This window comes from Ursus maritimus (assembly GCF_017311325.1).
Source record: "Ursus maritimus isolate PB19 chromosome X unlocalized genomic scaffold, ASM1731132v1 scaffold_X1, whole genome shotgun sequence".
NCBI lineage: Eukaryota > Metazoa > Chordata > Mammalia > Carnivora > Ursidae > Ursus > Ursus maritimus.
In genome coordinates, this window is record NW_024423319.1 from 61,969,960 (window position 1) to 61,986,390 (window position 16,431).

The window sequence follows — 16,431 nt, forward strand, 5'->3', positions numbered from 1 at the left end:
CTCAATATCACAACCCTGAGATCATGACCTGAGTTGAAATCAAGAGTTGATCACTTAACCGACTGAGCCACCCAGGCACCCCATTATTTCACTCTTGTGTGAAATTTAAGAAAGGAAACAAATGAGTGAAGGGCAAAAAAGAGAGACAACCAAGAAACAGACTCTTAATTATAGAGAACAAACTGAAGGTTACCAGAGGAGAGGTGGGTAGGGAGATGGGTTAAATAGGTGATGGGGATTAAAGTGCATTGTTCATGCAGAGTACAGATTGATGTATGGAGGTGTTGAATCACAACATTGTACACTGGAGATAATACAAAACTGTGTTAAATAACTGGATTTAAAACAAAAACTTATAAAACTTGGGAAGATATCTGTACTAATGGATTGCAAAATTAATATTGTCAAGACGCTCATAGTATCCAAAGGAATCTACAGATTTAATGCAATCCCTATAAAAATTCCAAAGTCATTCTTCACAGAACTAGAACAAATAATCCTAAAATTTGTGTGAACCCACAAAAGACCCTCAATAGCCAAAACAATCTTGAGAAAGAGAAACAAAGCTGAAGGTATCATGCTTCCTAATTTCAAAACAAGCTACAAATCTATAAAAATCTAAATGGTATAGAGTTGGCATAAAGACAGACAATTATGTTCAAGGGAACATAATTGAGAGCCTAGTATTAAACCCATATATACATAGGTAATCAACCTGTGACTGAGGAGCCAAGAACATACAATGGAGAAAGGACATTTTCTTCAATAAATGACACAGGGAAAGCTGGACAGCCACATGCAAAAGAATGTAATTAAACCTCTATCTGACTCCATACACAAAAATGTACTCAAAGTGGATTACATGACTGAATGTTAGCCCTTAAACCATGAAATTCCTAAAGGAAAACAAAGGTGGTAAGCTCCTTTACATTGGTCTTAGTGTTATTTTTTTGGGGGGTTGGACTCCATAGTAAAGTGAAACAAAAGCAAAAATAAACAAATGGAACTACATCAAACTAAAAAGCTTCTGCACAGTAAAATAAACCATAATTAAAACAAAAGGACAACCTACTGAATGGGAGAAGATTTTTGCAAATTATGTCTCTGACAAGGGATTACTATACACAATAAAGAAATCATACAACTCAACAACAAAGATGAAAATAACTTAAAAACTGGCAGAGTATCCAAATAGATATTCTTCCAAAGAATACATAAAGATAACCAACAGGTACATGAAAAGATATTCAACATCACTAAGTATTAAGAAAATGGAAATAAAAATTTCAATGACATAACACCACACACCAGTTAGAATGGTTCTTATCAAAAAGATGAAATAACAAGTATTGGAGAAGATATGGAGCAAAGGGAACCCTCATGCACTGTTGGTGGGAATGTAAATTAGTGCAACAGCTATAGAAGATTGGAGTATGCATTATTCCACAAAAATATAAAAATAGAACAATCTTATGATTCAGCAATTTCAGTTCTGGGTATTTAACCAAAGAATACAAAAATGCTCATTCAACATCACTGATCATCGAGGAAAGGCAAATCTAAATTACAATGAGATATCACTTTATATCTGTCAGAATGGCTAAAATCAACAACACAAGAAACAACAGGTGTTGGTGAGGATGTGAAGAAGGGAGAACCCTCTTACCCTGTTGGTGGGAATGCAAAGTGGTGCAGCCACTCCAGAAAACAGTTTCAAGGTTCCTCAAAAAGTGAAAACTAAAACTACCCTTCGATACAACAATTGCTCTACTAGGTCCTTAACCCCCCAAAATACCAAAATACTAATTCAAGGGAGACATGAACCTGGATGTTTTTGGTTTTTTAAAAAAGATTTTATTTATCCATTTATTTGGGGCAGGGGGAGTGAATGGGGGAGGAGCAGAGGGAGAGGGATAAGCAGACCCTGTGCGAAGTGCACAGCCTGACACAGGGCTCAATCTCATGACCCTGAGATCATGACCTGAGTGGAAACCAAGAGTCAGATGCTTAACTTACTGAGCTACCCAGGCACCCCTACCCAGATGTTTATAGCAGCATTATCTACAATAGCCAAATTATGGAAACAGTCCAAGTGTCCATAGACTGATGAATGGAAAAAGAAGAGGACACACACACACACAGGAATATTACTCAGCCATAACAAAGAATGAAATCTTGCCATTTGCAATGACATGAATGGTGTTAGAGAGTGTTATGCTAAGTGAAATAAGTCAGAGAAAAACAAATGCTATGTGGTTTCACTCATATATGGAATTAGAAAACAAAACAAAGGAACAAAGGGAAAAAAGAGAGAGAGAGGCAAATGAAGAAACAGACTTAACTATAGAAAACAAACTAACCATTACTGGAGGGCAGTAGGGTGGGGTGTTGGTTCAATAGATGATGGGGATTAGGGAGTACACTTGTGATGAGCATTGGGTGCTATATGGAAGTGTTGGAATCACTATATATTGTACACTTGAAACTAACATTACACTGTATGTTAACTCTCTGGACTTTAAATAAAAACTTTTTAAAAAATAAAGAGTATTTAGAGTGCCCCCCAATAAAGAAATGAGGGCCCAGATAAATTGACTTTCCCATGGTCACACAGAGACATCCAATGGCAAAGATGGAACAAGAACTCAAGACTTCTCACTCTTTTTTTTTCTGGCACTTTTTCTTTCTTTCTTTTTATTTATTTATTTATTTATTTATTTATTTATTTATTTAATTTTAATGTTTTTTTATTATATTATGTTAGTCACCATACAGTACATCCCTGGTTTTTTATGTAAAGTTTGATGATTCATTAGTTGTGTATAACAACCAGTGCACCATGCAATACATGCCCTCCTTAATACCCATCACCAGCCTATCCCATTCCCCCACACCCCTCCCCTCTGAAGCCCTCGGTTTGTTTCTCAGAGTCCATAGTCTCTCATGCTTCATTCCCCCTCCTGTTTACCCACCTTTCTTTTTTCCTTTCTTCTCCTACCGATCTTCCGAGATAATGCTAAGTGAAATAAGTCAAGCAGAGAAAGACAATTATCATATGGTTTATCTCAACTATGGAACATAAGAACTAGGAAGACTTCTCACTCTTAATCTAATATGATTTTCATTACACTAAAGTTGCTTTGCTATAACTAATTAAAAAAAATTTATCACAATTTTTATTTTCAAATCAATGTTACCTTCAAATGGCCACTTTGCAAAACTATATGCTTAGCTTACTGATGCTGTGTCTTGATATTCTCATAACTTATTCTATGGAATTATCTTTGAGACTGGTTTGAGCTAATCAAGAAAGAGAGAGAGAGACAAACAAACCATAAAGCGGATTTTTAACTGTAGAGAACAAACTGAGGGGTGCCAGAGGGGAGGTGAGCTGGGAGGATGTGTGAAATATGTGATCGGAATTAAGGAGGGCACTTGTTGTGATGAGCACTGGGTGTTGTATGTAAGTGATGAATCATTGAATTCTACACCTGCCACTAATATTACACTGCATGTTAACTAACTGGAATTTAAATAAAACCTTGGAAGAAAAAAATGAGTCTTCCCACAGTATGGTCGTATCTTCTCATACTTTGCTTTTGACCAAAAATGGTGTAATTTTGTTCGTTTATTTTGTTTTTGTACTCTTTTCTTTTTATTATGTTATGTTAGTCACCATACAGTACATCATTAGTTTTTGATGTAGTGTTCCATGATTCATTATTTGTGTATAACACCCAGTTCTCATTACAACATGTGCCCTCCTTATTACCCATCACCACGCTACCCCATCACCTCCACCTCCTCCCCCCTGGAACCCTCGGATTGTTTCCTGGAGTTCATAGTCTCTCATGGTGATCCTTAACTTCATTGTTCAGGCTTTGTTCTGAATGACTTTTGACTATTTCCCAAAATCAACTACCCTTGAAACACAAGGATTCGTTACCACAATAATTATTCTAAAGTATGTGATGCTGGTTCTGAGTAGAATTCTAAAGGAAAATTACAAAATTTTCCTAAACAGTAGGAGTATAAATATAATAAGCATGTATCCTTTCAAAATGACACCTTAGGAAAAGCAAACTCACTTGGATGCTTGCTTTCTGATAAGCTTATTTTTTAAATTAATAGCACTATGGGGGAGTCCCATGTTCTAAAAGTTTCAATGCATTGATTGGGTCCAGAATGGTAATGTATGTGTAAGTGTGTTGTGTTTGTGTTTCTTGGGTGATTTTTCATAAATGTAGAGGTTCCTGATAGTACTATTCATCCTCCCAGGCAAAGGAGATTCCCTAGAGATGAATACCTTGCCATGATATGTAGAATATGTTGATGCCATAGTTGGAAAGGTTATGAAAGTAATAAGGAAGTCAGTTAGAGGCAGGGCTAAGGCAAAAACAAGGCAGATCAAAACAATGTTGTGAAGAAGATCAGATGAACCCAGAAACAGTCTACATAGGAGGCTAAGAAGAGAAGCGGTGGGGAAAAAGGGGGTTAAAGAAGATTCAAAGTTGAAACTTTGAGTTATTAGTGATATCAGTATTGTTCCCAATATTAGGAAGGACAGGGAAAGAGAAGGGTCTTGGTTTTAGACAAATTTAGAATTGCTAGCAGTTTGTTTTAATCTTTCTCTTATCTCATGTGCGAAGCCTTATCTAAGTGATTCATGTATGGATAGATAGATGATAGGTAGGTAGGTAGATGGATAGAGAGAGAGATAGATAGATAGATAGATAGATAGATAGATAGATAGATAGATGATAGATAGAGATAGTTAAGGGCCATTAACAGAACAAACGATGGAAGTGCATAACCATTTGAAGGGATCTTAAAATAAAAATAACCAGACTTCACGTATTTGCAATTACTCTGTCACTGATGTCAACTGTTGATAAAACAATGGACTTTCCAAACTGTTAGAGTTATTACCCCAGTCACTTTGCACTTGACATATATTTGTGTTGTAAGTAGGGGGGGATCTGAACTCAAGCCATTTGCCATCTCTTAGACCTAAATTTTATTCATTTAACACTTGTTAAAATGTTACAAAGAAAACAGGGGTAAATACGATAAACTCAACCTAAATGCCTCTCAAGAAGTGGGTAGTCACCTACTTTTCATTCCAGTGAAATCTAGTCGTTAAAAGCCAACCAAATATTGCAAATAATGCTATTCATTGAGGAAAAAAACTTTTTATTTTGTTACCAGTTTTGGTTTAGAAATAGCTTCTCTCTTTAGTCTTTTGCAAGATGCATTTAAGGGGAAAGAATTAAAAATAAGAAGATACCAAGCTCATGACTAAATTAGTCCTAAACTCACCATAGGCCAAACTGATTCCCTAGGCTTACAGATAAGTCCACCTTTAATTTTTGAGTAGTTCATAACATAGAGAGGTAAGTGATTAACCTATTTCAGAAACAAAAGTGAGCAAACCAACAGGTAACTTTAATAAGAAAAAGTATGATTTTTTTCAACTGCAGGTTTTGGAGACCAGTGACCATTCAACACACTTTCAGGTACTTGGTGATTCCCCTTGTTATGGTGGGGGTGGGACTTGTCATTTCCTGCTATAGGAAGGCAGCAGGCTGTGGTAGAGAAAGTAAAAATAGTACCACATTGCCTCAAATTGTGCTTTACTCCATTTTGGTGTGTGAATGGAAGGGTGATTTTTTTTTTAACCTGACTTGATTTTATTTGTACTTCCTTTGATACTAATACAATGTGACTAAATGTATATTCTGAAGAGTTATAATTTAAAAAAACCAGTGACTGTATTTTGAGTTGTGCATTCTGCCTTAGTTCACAGCTTGCAAATAAAAATGGTAAATTTGTAGTTGGACAATTTTTTAAATGCTAAATGGACAAAGAGCTTATGAGGCCAGTTTCTCTGAAGATGTGTTTTCTTTTTGATTGTTTCCAAAATTTCTTCAATTTGATTCCCAAATATGTAAATGAATACATTGTAATTATTTCAGGGGAAACCATGAAGGAAATCCTAATCAGTTCGCTGGGATGGCAATGAACATTTAAAGTCGCCTCATGTCATTATATCATTATCAATTAGTACCTATATGTTTGTTATTAATTGAGATTTTTTGAAAGAGAGAGAGAGCATGCTTGAGTGGTGGGGAGGGGCAGAGGAAAAGGGAGAGAGAGAATCCTAAGCAAGCTCAACACAGTGTGGATCCAGATGTGGGGCTTGATCTCACAACCCTGAGATTATGACCTGAGCTGACATCAAGTGTTAGACACCTAACCAACTGAGCCACCCAGGCACCCATTTGTTACTAATTGTTTTATATATGTGGGTGCTCTCATATTAGGTGCATAAATATTTACAATTTTTAGATCCTCTTATTAGATTTTACCCTTTGTTATTATATAGGGCCCTTCTCTGTCTCTTGTTATAGTTTTTTTTTTTTTAAAGTCTTATTTGTCTACAATAAGTATTACTGCTCAGGCTTTCTTTTGACATCCATTTGCATGATAAAGGTAGGTGTCCTTAGGTCTAAAATGAGTCTCTTTTAGGCAACATGTGGATTGTTTTTTTTTTTTAATCCATTATGACACCTCATGTTTTGTATTGGAACATTTAGTCCATTGATATTCAAAATAATTATTGATATGCATTTATAGACTTTCTTACTTGCTTTATCATTGTTTCTGGAGTTTTTTTCTCATCCTTTCTTGTCTTTGTCACTTTTGGTCTCTTCTTTGCACTTAAAGAATTACCGCGAATATTTTTTGCAGAGTTGGTCTACTGGTCATGAATTCCTTTAGTTTTTGTTTTTCTGGGAAACTCTTCAATTCTTTTTCTATTCTAAATGATAGCCTTGCTGGATAGAGTATTCTTGCTGCAAATGTTTCCCATTCAGCCATTTGTCATATAATGTGACTCCCTCTGGCTTGCCAAGTTTGTTTTGGAACATCTTCAGCTAGCCTTAATGGTTTTCTTCTGTAAGTTAGGGACTTCTTTTGTTTTGCTACTTTTAAGATTTTTTTTCTTTATCATTATATTTTGGAAATTTAATCACAATATATCTTGGTGTTGGCCTGCTTTTGTCAGTTTTGATGGGAGTTCTCTGTCCCTCCTGGATCTCATTGTGTGTTTCCTTCTGAAGATCAAGGAAGTTTTCAGCTATTATTTCTTCAAATAAACTTTCTGCTCCCTTTTCTCTCTCATCTTCTTCTGGGACTCCTATAAAATGAATGTTATTATGTTTGATGGAGTCACTGTGTTCCCTAAATCTACTCTTGTATTGCATAATTCTTCTTTCTCTCTTTGTTCAGCTTGATTACTTTCCATTACTTTGTCTTGTAGGTTATTTATTCATTCCTCTCTTTTTCCCAGCCTGCTATTCATTGCATCAACCCTGTTTCTAATCTCATTTATTGCACTCTTCATCTCTAAAACCTTTTCAACTCTTTTGTCTCTGTGGTAAGGGTCTCAGTGATGTCTTCTGTTCTCAAGCCCATTGATTATCCTCATGATTGTTGCTTTAAATTCTCCATCAGATGTCTTACATATATCTCTTTGGCTTAGATCTCTGGCAACGGCCTTGTCTTGTTCTTTCATTTGGGATAAATCCCTCCATCTTCACATTTTGTCCAAATCTCTGCCATCTTCTGTGTGTTAGAAAGGCCAGTTATGGGATGTCTGGGTGGTTCATTTGGTTAAGTGTCTGCCTTCAGCTCAGGTCATGATCTCAGGGTCCTGGGATTGAGCCCTGCATTGGGATCCCTGGTTGCAGGGAGACTGCTCAACCTCTCCTCTCTGCTTATGCTTTCTCTCTCTCTCATTCTAAAATAAATAAATAAGATCTTTAAAAAGAAAGGAAGAAAGGAAGAAAGGAAGAAAGAAAGAAAGGCAAGTTATGTCTCCTGCTCCTGAAAATAATGGCCTTATGAAGATGAGGTCATGTAGTGCTCATGTCCTGGTGCTTCAGAGTGTGTCACCAGTGTGTGCTGTGTGCACTCTCCATTTTTTTTTTTGATGCTGTATCCTTCAGGCCACTCATCTGCAGAAGTTCTCCTTGCCTGCTGTGGGCAGTGTTTCATACTTGGCCTGAATGTGGCAAGTTTTAACTAGTTGTGCTCTGGTCTACTTGTGAAATGAGACCTGTCACCACCTCCTCTGGAATTGAGGCCCTGTAGAGCTCTCTGGTCTGGAGAAGTGGTGTGTTCAGGGGCTGGTGCTGATGTTCTGGGTGAGGGGTCTGTCGTGGTGGGAATGAATCAAGTTATTGAGAAAAGCACTCTCATAAGATCACAGGGTTTTGGGTCTGTTGTATGTAAGTTAGGCAGTCAGCATGAGTGCTGTGGTGCTTCTTGCTCGTGGCTCTATGTTTATACTGAGGGTCAGGGGACGTAAATGGTGCCAGCCAGCTCCTTTGTTCCCAGTGAGGTGTGTCAATGAATGCAGCCTCTCAGGGACATGTTCTAGGAAGAGTGAATAATCTCCCCACTTTTGCCCCAGGCACTCTTCAGGTTACTGTTTACACACTGTCTGCCCTTGGATTGCTTTCCTGACTTCTCTCCAGGAGAAGTGCAGTGCCCTCCAGGCTCTGACCTGGCTGGCATCAACCAAGCCTGCTGATGTTTAATACTCCAGGCTTTAAGCTGGTGTTTGCAAGAACTCATGGAAGTCAGCCTCTCTCATTTTCCAAGCCAATGTCTTTGGGCAAACATTCTTCTACATTCCACTGTGTGCTTCTCTCTCTCTCTCTCACTCTTCTCTGTGACCATGGATCCTTTCCCTCTGTAGCACTTGCAGTCCGTTTCTCTTCTAAACCATATCTCCATGCTTCCTAAATTCTTCAATGTGGTCTCTTCTCTTCCTTTAGTTGTAGAGTTTGTTCTGTCAGTCTTCAGATCTATTTCTGGGGTATTAATATGATTTGATAGTTATCTAATTGTGTTCCTAGGATGAGGCAAGCCTAGGGTCCTCCTACTCTTCCTCTCTTCCTCCCTCATTTCTTCTTTGAAATGGGTAGATTAAACCAAATAACTTTTATGGGCAATTTTAGCTATAATATTGTATTATTTTACTTCCAGGTTTTAAATAGCCCTGGTATTCTATGCCATATTTGTGTGTGGATGCATATATAATTATTGCATAATATACAAATATTTTATAAATAATGAGACATCATTTGTAGTTGACAAGAACATGGAAATCTGGAGCCAGTCTGCCAGAGGGGAGGTGGCTGGGAAGATGGTTAAAATAGATAAAGGGGATTAAGAGGTACAAAGTTCCAGTTATAAAATAAATAAGTCATGGAAATAAAAAAGACAGTATAAGTAATATAGTCAATAATATTGTAATAACTAACATTGTATAGTTACAGTGACTATAGTTATCACAGTGAGCATTGAGTAATGCGTAGAATTACTGACACAATATTTTATACATCTGAAACTAACATAGCATTGTATATGCATTACGCTTCAATAAGAAGAAATTCAGACTCTGCCACTGACTAGCTGTGTGACTTGGGCAAGTTACTTAAACATTTCCATGTCTCGATTGCTTCATCTGTAAAAAGAGGTAATAGTGCCTACCTCTATGAGTATTTAATGAGTTAATATTTCTAAGGTTTTATAGTAAGTGGTATGTAAATACGTCCTTAAAAATGAACAAATTCTGGGGCACCTAGGTAGCTCAGTTGATTAAGTGTCCAACTCTTGATTTCAGCTCAGGTCATGATCTCAGGGGCCTGGGATTGAGCCTCATGTCATGCTCTGTACTCAGTGGGGAGTCTGCTTGAGAGTCTCTCCCTTCCCTCTGTGCCTACCCCCACTCACATTATTTCTCTCTCAAAAAAATAAATCTTTAAAAATGAGCAAATTCTTAGCATTTTACACAGTGTAAAATAACTATATGCATATCTAACTGTTGTGGCCAAAGACTGAATGCAGACTAATGTCTTCAGGAGGAAATCATTAGAAGAAATTACATGTTTTTTCATGGATATCTTTTTTTTTATTAGTAAAAATTTCTATTGTTGTTTGTTTTGTTTTGCTTTTTTTTTTTTTTTTTGGCTAGTAGTAATAGTTAAGTATTTTTCTTTCTCTCTCAAGCCTGAGGTTGTATCATGATTAGGGACTTCTATGCCTATTAATAAGTAAAAATGCACTTGAATTTCCCCAGTTAACTTGACTTTTATATCACAATAGGAACTCAGGTTCAACTAGCACTTTCATTTTTTAATACCTCCAATGGAGGTATAGTATTTTACTTGGGACAAAAGGGGATTATTTTTTACAAAGGAAGCATGCCATGTAGGCTACCCCACTTATTATTAATCCCTAATTTATGAGTGTTGCAAATATAATGTGCTTCAGACCGGCACCTAATTTTTTTTTTCTTCTTGTCTCACTGAGCTCTCATCCTGATTACATCAGGGAAAAAGTCTCAAGTAGTCTTGAACAGAGGTTCTTTCCCTTTTTATGAGAAAGTACAACTAGAAAGAGAAGATAGAATTGTTTCAATTTTGCTTCCAGATATTCATAAATCCATATACTAAATACTTAAGTTAAACATACACATATTCACATACAGATAACATGAGCACTCAAAGGAGTTGGGTTAGTTATTAAAATCCTGACCTCCTGGGTAGGGGTATAAGTGAATGTGAGCATATTTAGGGTCTTTTTTTTTCCTCCACGTTTAAGTGATATATGCCATCATTTTGCCCCTGATTTTTTTTGAAGTATAATCAGCATGCAGTGTTATATTAGTTTCAGGTGTGTAATATAATGATTCAATAACTCTACACATTACTTAGTGTTCATCATGATAAATGTTCTCTTAATCTCGTTTATCTATTTCACATATCCCCTCATCTACCTCCCCTCTTGCAACCACCAGTTTGTTCTCTGTATCTAAGAATCTGTAGTTTTGTTGTTGTTGTTTGTTTTTTTATTTGTTTGTTTTGTTTCTTTTTAAACTCTTTTTAGAAGTAGAGAGAGTGTGTGTGTGTGAGTGAGGGGGTGGTCAGAAGGAGAGGGAAAGAGAATCTTAAGCAGGCTCCACACCCAACATGGAGCCCAATGCAGGGCTCAATCTCAAGACCCTGAGATCATGACCTGACCTGAAATCAAGAGTCAGATGCCACTCAGGTACCCCTGTTTCTTTTGTTTCTTAAATTCCACATGTGAGTGAAATCACATGGTATTCGTCTTTCTCTGATTGACTAATTTTGCTTAGTGTAATACTGTCTAGGTCCATCCATGTTGTTGTAAATGGAAAGATCTCATTCTTTTTGATGGCTGAGTAATATTCATATATATATATATATATATTGGATTATCCATTCATCTATCAGTGGACACTTGGGTTGCTTCTGTAATTTGCCAGTTGTTAATTAAACCACTTGGATTACACCAAAATAAACAGCTTTTGCACAGCAAAGGAAACCATCAACAAAATAAAAAGGCCATCTACTGAATGGAAGAAGATGTATGCAAATGATGTATTCAATATTCCATTAATATGCAAAATATATAAAAAATGCATACATCTCAACAGCAAAAAACTCACAAATAATCTTATTGAAAAATGGACAGAGGACCTGAATAGACATTTTTCCAAAGAAGACATACGAGTGACCAACAGACACATGAAAAGATGCTCAACATCACTAAGCATCAGGGAAATTCAAATCGAAGCTACAATGAGATATTGCTCCTGCTATTTTTTTAAAATGAGCTTAAGTATTAGACATGTCCTCCTAAAATAATTAGATATCTAAGCTGGTGCTTCAATAATACCTTTCTTCTAAGAATAGACATCTAGAAAAAGAAGCCAAAAGAAACAAAAAACACTCCCCTCTCTCCAAAATCTGCATCTTCCAAATCTGCTCTTAACCTAAGGTTCAATAACTTTTAAACTTACCAATCAATAGACACTTGCCTATTATTCATGTGATTCACTTACAACTACTCTATTATTCCTTCTCAGTAAATGGCATCCCCTTACTCAATGCACACATATTACTCTCTACTATATGACTAGAGTGGAGAACGTGTGCTGAGTGATATTTATTTATGTATTTGTGTTTGCTTAATAAATAAAGTCAGGGTCAGTATGATTCTTTTTTCCTTTTGCCTCAGTTTCCAATATGACTCAACAAGACAATATTTAAAAGAATATCACATTCTACCAAATACTTCAGAAACAGTAGCCTTTCATGTTCTATAAGATTACATTCATTGACTGTAAGAACCTGGTCATTATCTCATAATCTATCAATGGACCTGCAAATGTAGGAGGGGTGACTGGTGAGGGCTCTCAGTCCACTGTTCACAGAGTGAAAAAATGGAATCAGGATTATTTGAGTACCTACTTTTTTCTCCAATGGTGGTGAAACTCCTTAATCATAGCAACAGGGTCTTCTGAAGAAGCCATGGGGAATCTGGCTGGTTTAATTCATTTATGCCTGAAAAAAAAAAACATAGAAGAGCAGTGGTCAAGTGCAGCATGAAGAATAGTCTCAGAGAGGGCTGGGATATTTCAGCAGATCAATGCTGAGACCACAAAAATGGATTATCATGGGTACAAATATTACAGAGAGAGTTATACTTAGCTGGTGGTGGTAGCAAAGTTGAGTGGGAATCCCTTTACCATCTGACATTTTTTTTTGACTTGGCAGCCTTTGGAAAGGGTGAGAGATTATAAGAATGTCAGTGGCAGGGTTTACATGTCACTCCTTGGTCACAAGGAGCTCTTAACTCTGACTGACTAGCCTGGAAAAATTCCACGGCTTCTAGTCAAACACAACACGGTTGGAGGATAGAAACTGACTTGTTCTCAGGTGGGGATTTTTTTTTCTGAGTTCTCATAACCACAACTGCTTCATTGATTAATGAATACACACAGAAAGAGATTCAAATGGCCACTGGTTGTCAGCACAGCTGATACTGAGATAGATTAACTTCTACAAAAAAAAAAAAAAAACCTGCCTTGCAGGTACCCTTGCAATGCTTGTAGATGTTTTCTTATATGGGGTAATTTAGGTATACCAAAAACCATACTTCATTCCTTTCTGCTCCATGTTGCATAATGATCTCTTGCCTGGGCTTGCCACCTTGCCTTATCCCATTATAGATTCAGTCCTTTAAGGTACTTTGTCTTTAAGAATTTCTTTTTTTTTCTAATGGCTTGTATTTTTTCTTTTTTTGAGAGAGAGAGAGAGAGAAGAGAGAGAGAGAATGCATGAGTGGGGGAGGGAGGAGCAGAGGGAGAGAGAGAATCTTAAGCAGGCTCTACCCTGACCATGGAGCCCAATGTGGGGCTCAGTCTCGGGATCTGAGATCATGACTCGAGTCAAAATCAAGAGTCAGATGCTTAACTGAGTGAGCCACCCAGGAGTCCCTCCAAGAATTTCTTAATAAATGAAAATACTTCAAGGAGGATTTTCACACTAACCCATTAACTGTAGTCAATAAGATATGCTAGCTTTCACCTTAGACAGTGGACAGAATGAAATATACAAATAGAGATTCATTTTACTTTGTGGGAGAAAGCAAGTAAAGGAACATAGATGGGGACAGTCTTAGGTGGTGTAATATATTAGTATAACCAGAGAAACCAGATTATATCCTAAGTGTTAGCAGAGAATTCTACAAAAAGGAGGAGTGGGCAGGAAAGATAGAAGGCACACAACCAACATAATAGCTTCCACCTAAACCAATTTGTGTCAAACTAGTCTTTTTAAGAATCTTTTCTCATCTAGACTGCAAGCTCTTTGGGAAGGGGGCTCCTTTCAAAGAGACTAGAGTTTGAATACCAGCTTCAGTTGGGAGATCTTGAACTACTTGCTTTCTGCTCTCCTCCTTGCCCTGACTCAGTTTATTCCTCTTGTACAATGAGTACAATAATGTATACTCCTAGAGTGTGTTGTTAAGATTACATAAGATATCCCAAGTAAAAGCCAGTAAAACAGTGCTTAGCACATAATAGATGCCTAATACATGTCATTTGTCTTTTTCTTCCGGCCTCCAACATATATTAAAGAAGATGTTTGGTACACAGGGACTTCTCAATAAATGCTTTAAAAAGACTCAATGAAGGAAAAGTTAGTTGTGAAGATAAAATAGACTACTGTAACCAAAAGGCATTCCCAGGGTCTTCAGAATCCATAGTAGTCTGTTATGTGGGCTAGGAAAGAAAACCCAGACAGAAAATTACAAACTAACAAAGTTATGATCCCTACTGGTACTTTGTTGTGTGTGAAGGCATAGCCAGAACTATCCAAGTCCCATCTGAGTGGGACAAATATATGAAGACAAACTAGAGCAATAGTTCATAGGGACAGAATTCAGTGACTGAGCAGTGTCACAGACTAATTATAAACATCATCAGGCAAATCCAGCTGGAGACAAACAGATTTTATTGAAGTAATGAACATTCCCAGGCACTTTTTTTCAAGGCTTTTTAAATTATATTTCATGAACAAAAGTCATGTAAGATATCAAAAAAAAAGGGTTTTAGTTTGTGGGTCTCTTCATCAATTTCTTTTAGAAAAGCCATATATCCCAAAACTATTCTGTGTTACTTGCTAGGTTTTCAACTCCCAAAACAGGTCACATTTATTATGCAAATGGACATTCCCAGGCACTTTTTTTCAAGGCTTTTTAAATTATATTTCATGAACAAAAGTCATGTAAGATATCAAAAAAAAAGGGTTTTAGTTTGTGGGTCTCTTCATCAATTTCTTTTAGAAAAGCCATATATCCCAAAACTATTCTGTGTTACTTGCTAGGTTTTCAACTCCCAAAACAGGTCACATTTATTATGCAAATGGAAACAAAAAAAGTGTGGTAGCAGTATTCATATCAAACAAAATAGACTTTAAATATATTTATTTATTTATTTATTTATTTATTTATTTACTTTAGAGAGAAAGAGAGCACATGCATGAGCAGAGGGAGGGGCAGAGGGAGAGAGAGAGTCTTAAGCAGATTCCTCCCTGAGCACAGAGTCTTATGCAGGACTTGATCCCATGACCCTGAGATCATAACCTGAGCCAAAATCAAGAGATGGAGCTTAACCAACTGAGCCACCCAGACTCCCCAAACAAAATAGACTTTAAAACAAAGATTTCAACAAGAGACAAGAGGTATTATTATAATCATAAAGGAAATAATCAAACAAGAAGAAATATCAATTGTAAATATTTATGGACTCAACATGGAAGCACCCAAAGACATAAAGTAAGTATTAACAGACATGAAGGAAAAACTCCATAATAACACATTAATAGTAGGGGACTTTAACATTACACTTTCATGAATGGATAGATCATCCAGACAGAAAACCAACAAGGAAACAGTGGCTTTGAATGACACATAGGAACAGATGAACTTAACATATATTCAGAACATTTCATTCAAAAACAGCTGAATGCACATTCTTTTCAAGTGCATATGGAACAGTTTTCAGAATAGATCACATGTTAGGCCACAAAACAAGTCTCAGTAAATTTAAAAAATGTTGAAATCATATCATATTTCTTTTTCAACCACAATAGTATGAAACTAGAAATAAATGACAAGAAAAAATCTAGAAATAACAAATACATGGAAACTAAGTAACATGTTAGTAAACAATTAATGGGTCAATAAAGAAATTAAGGAGGAAATCAAAAACATATGTGGAGAGTAACGAAAATAAAAGCACAATGGTCCAAAATCTTTGGGATGCAGCAAAAGCTTTTGTAAGAAAGAAGATTACAACAATACAGGCCTACCACAAGAATAAAAAAAAAATTCTCAAAAAAGCAACCTAACCTTATACCTAATGTGCTAGATAAATAACAAAATAAAGCCAAAAGCCAGTAGAAGAAGGGAATAATAATCAGAGTAGAAATAAATGAAATAGAAACTAAAATAACAGTAGAACAGATCGATAAAACTAGGAGCTGTTTCTTTGAAAAGATTAACAAAATTGATAAACCTTTGGCTAAAGGTTAATATTAAAGGTTATTATTTAAGGCTGCAAAGGACTCAAATAATAAAATCAGAAATGAAGGAGAAATAACAACTGACACTACATAAATAAAAATAATTATAAGAATATGACAAAATATTATATGCCAACAAATTGTTCAACCTAGAAGAAATGAATACATTCCTAGAAACATGTAACCTTCCAAAACAGAATCTGGAAGCAATGAAAAAATTGAACAGGCAGATTACTAGTTATGAATTGAGTAAGTAATCATAAATTCACAACAAACAAGAGTCCAGAAACTTCACAGGTGAATTCTACCAAACACTTAAACAGTTAATACCTATTCTTCCCAAAGTATTCCAAAAAACTGAAGAGTAAGGAAGGTTTCAAAATGCATTCTATAAGGCCAGCATTACCCTAATAACAAAAACAGATAAAGACATTGCAAAAAAAAAATAAAAGAAAGAAGAAAGAAT

The 16,431-nt window shown here is 36.2% G+C and overlaps 1 protein-coding gene across 3 annotated transcripts in view; it reads right to left on the reverse strand.

Annotated features, from left to right (window-relative positions):
- Window positions 1-16,431, reverse strand: part of GPR174 (G protein-coupled receptor 174) — a 71,329-nt gene that overhangs the window by 29,470 nt on the left and 25,428 nt on the right. For 2 of the 3 annotated variants that reach the window (XR_571046.2, XM_008700606.2), the window contains one exon: window positions 12,348-12,440. The gene's annotated coding sequence lies outside the window, so the exon portion shown is untranslated. Of the gene's footprint in view, window positions 1-2,987; window positions 3,017-12,347; window positions 12,441-16,431 lie in introns of those variants that run through there. The other variant, XR_571047.2, reaches the window with a different exon arrangement.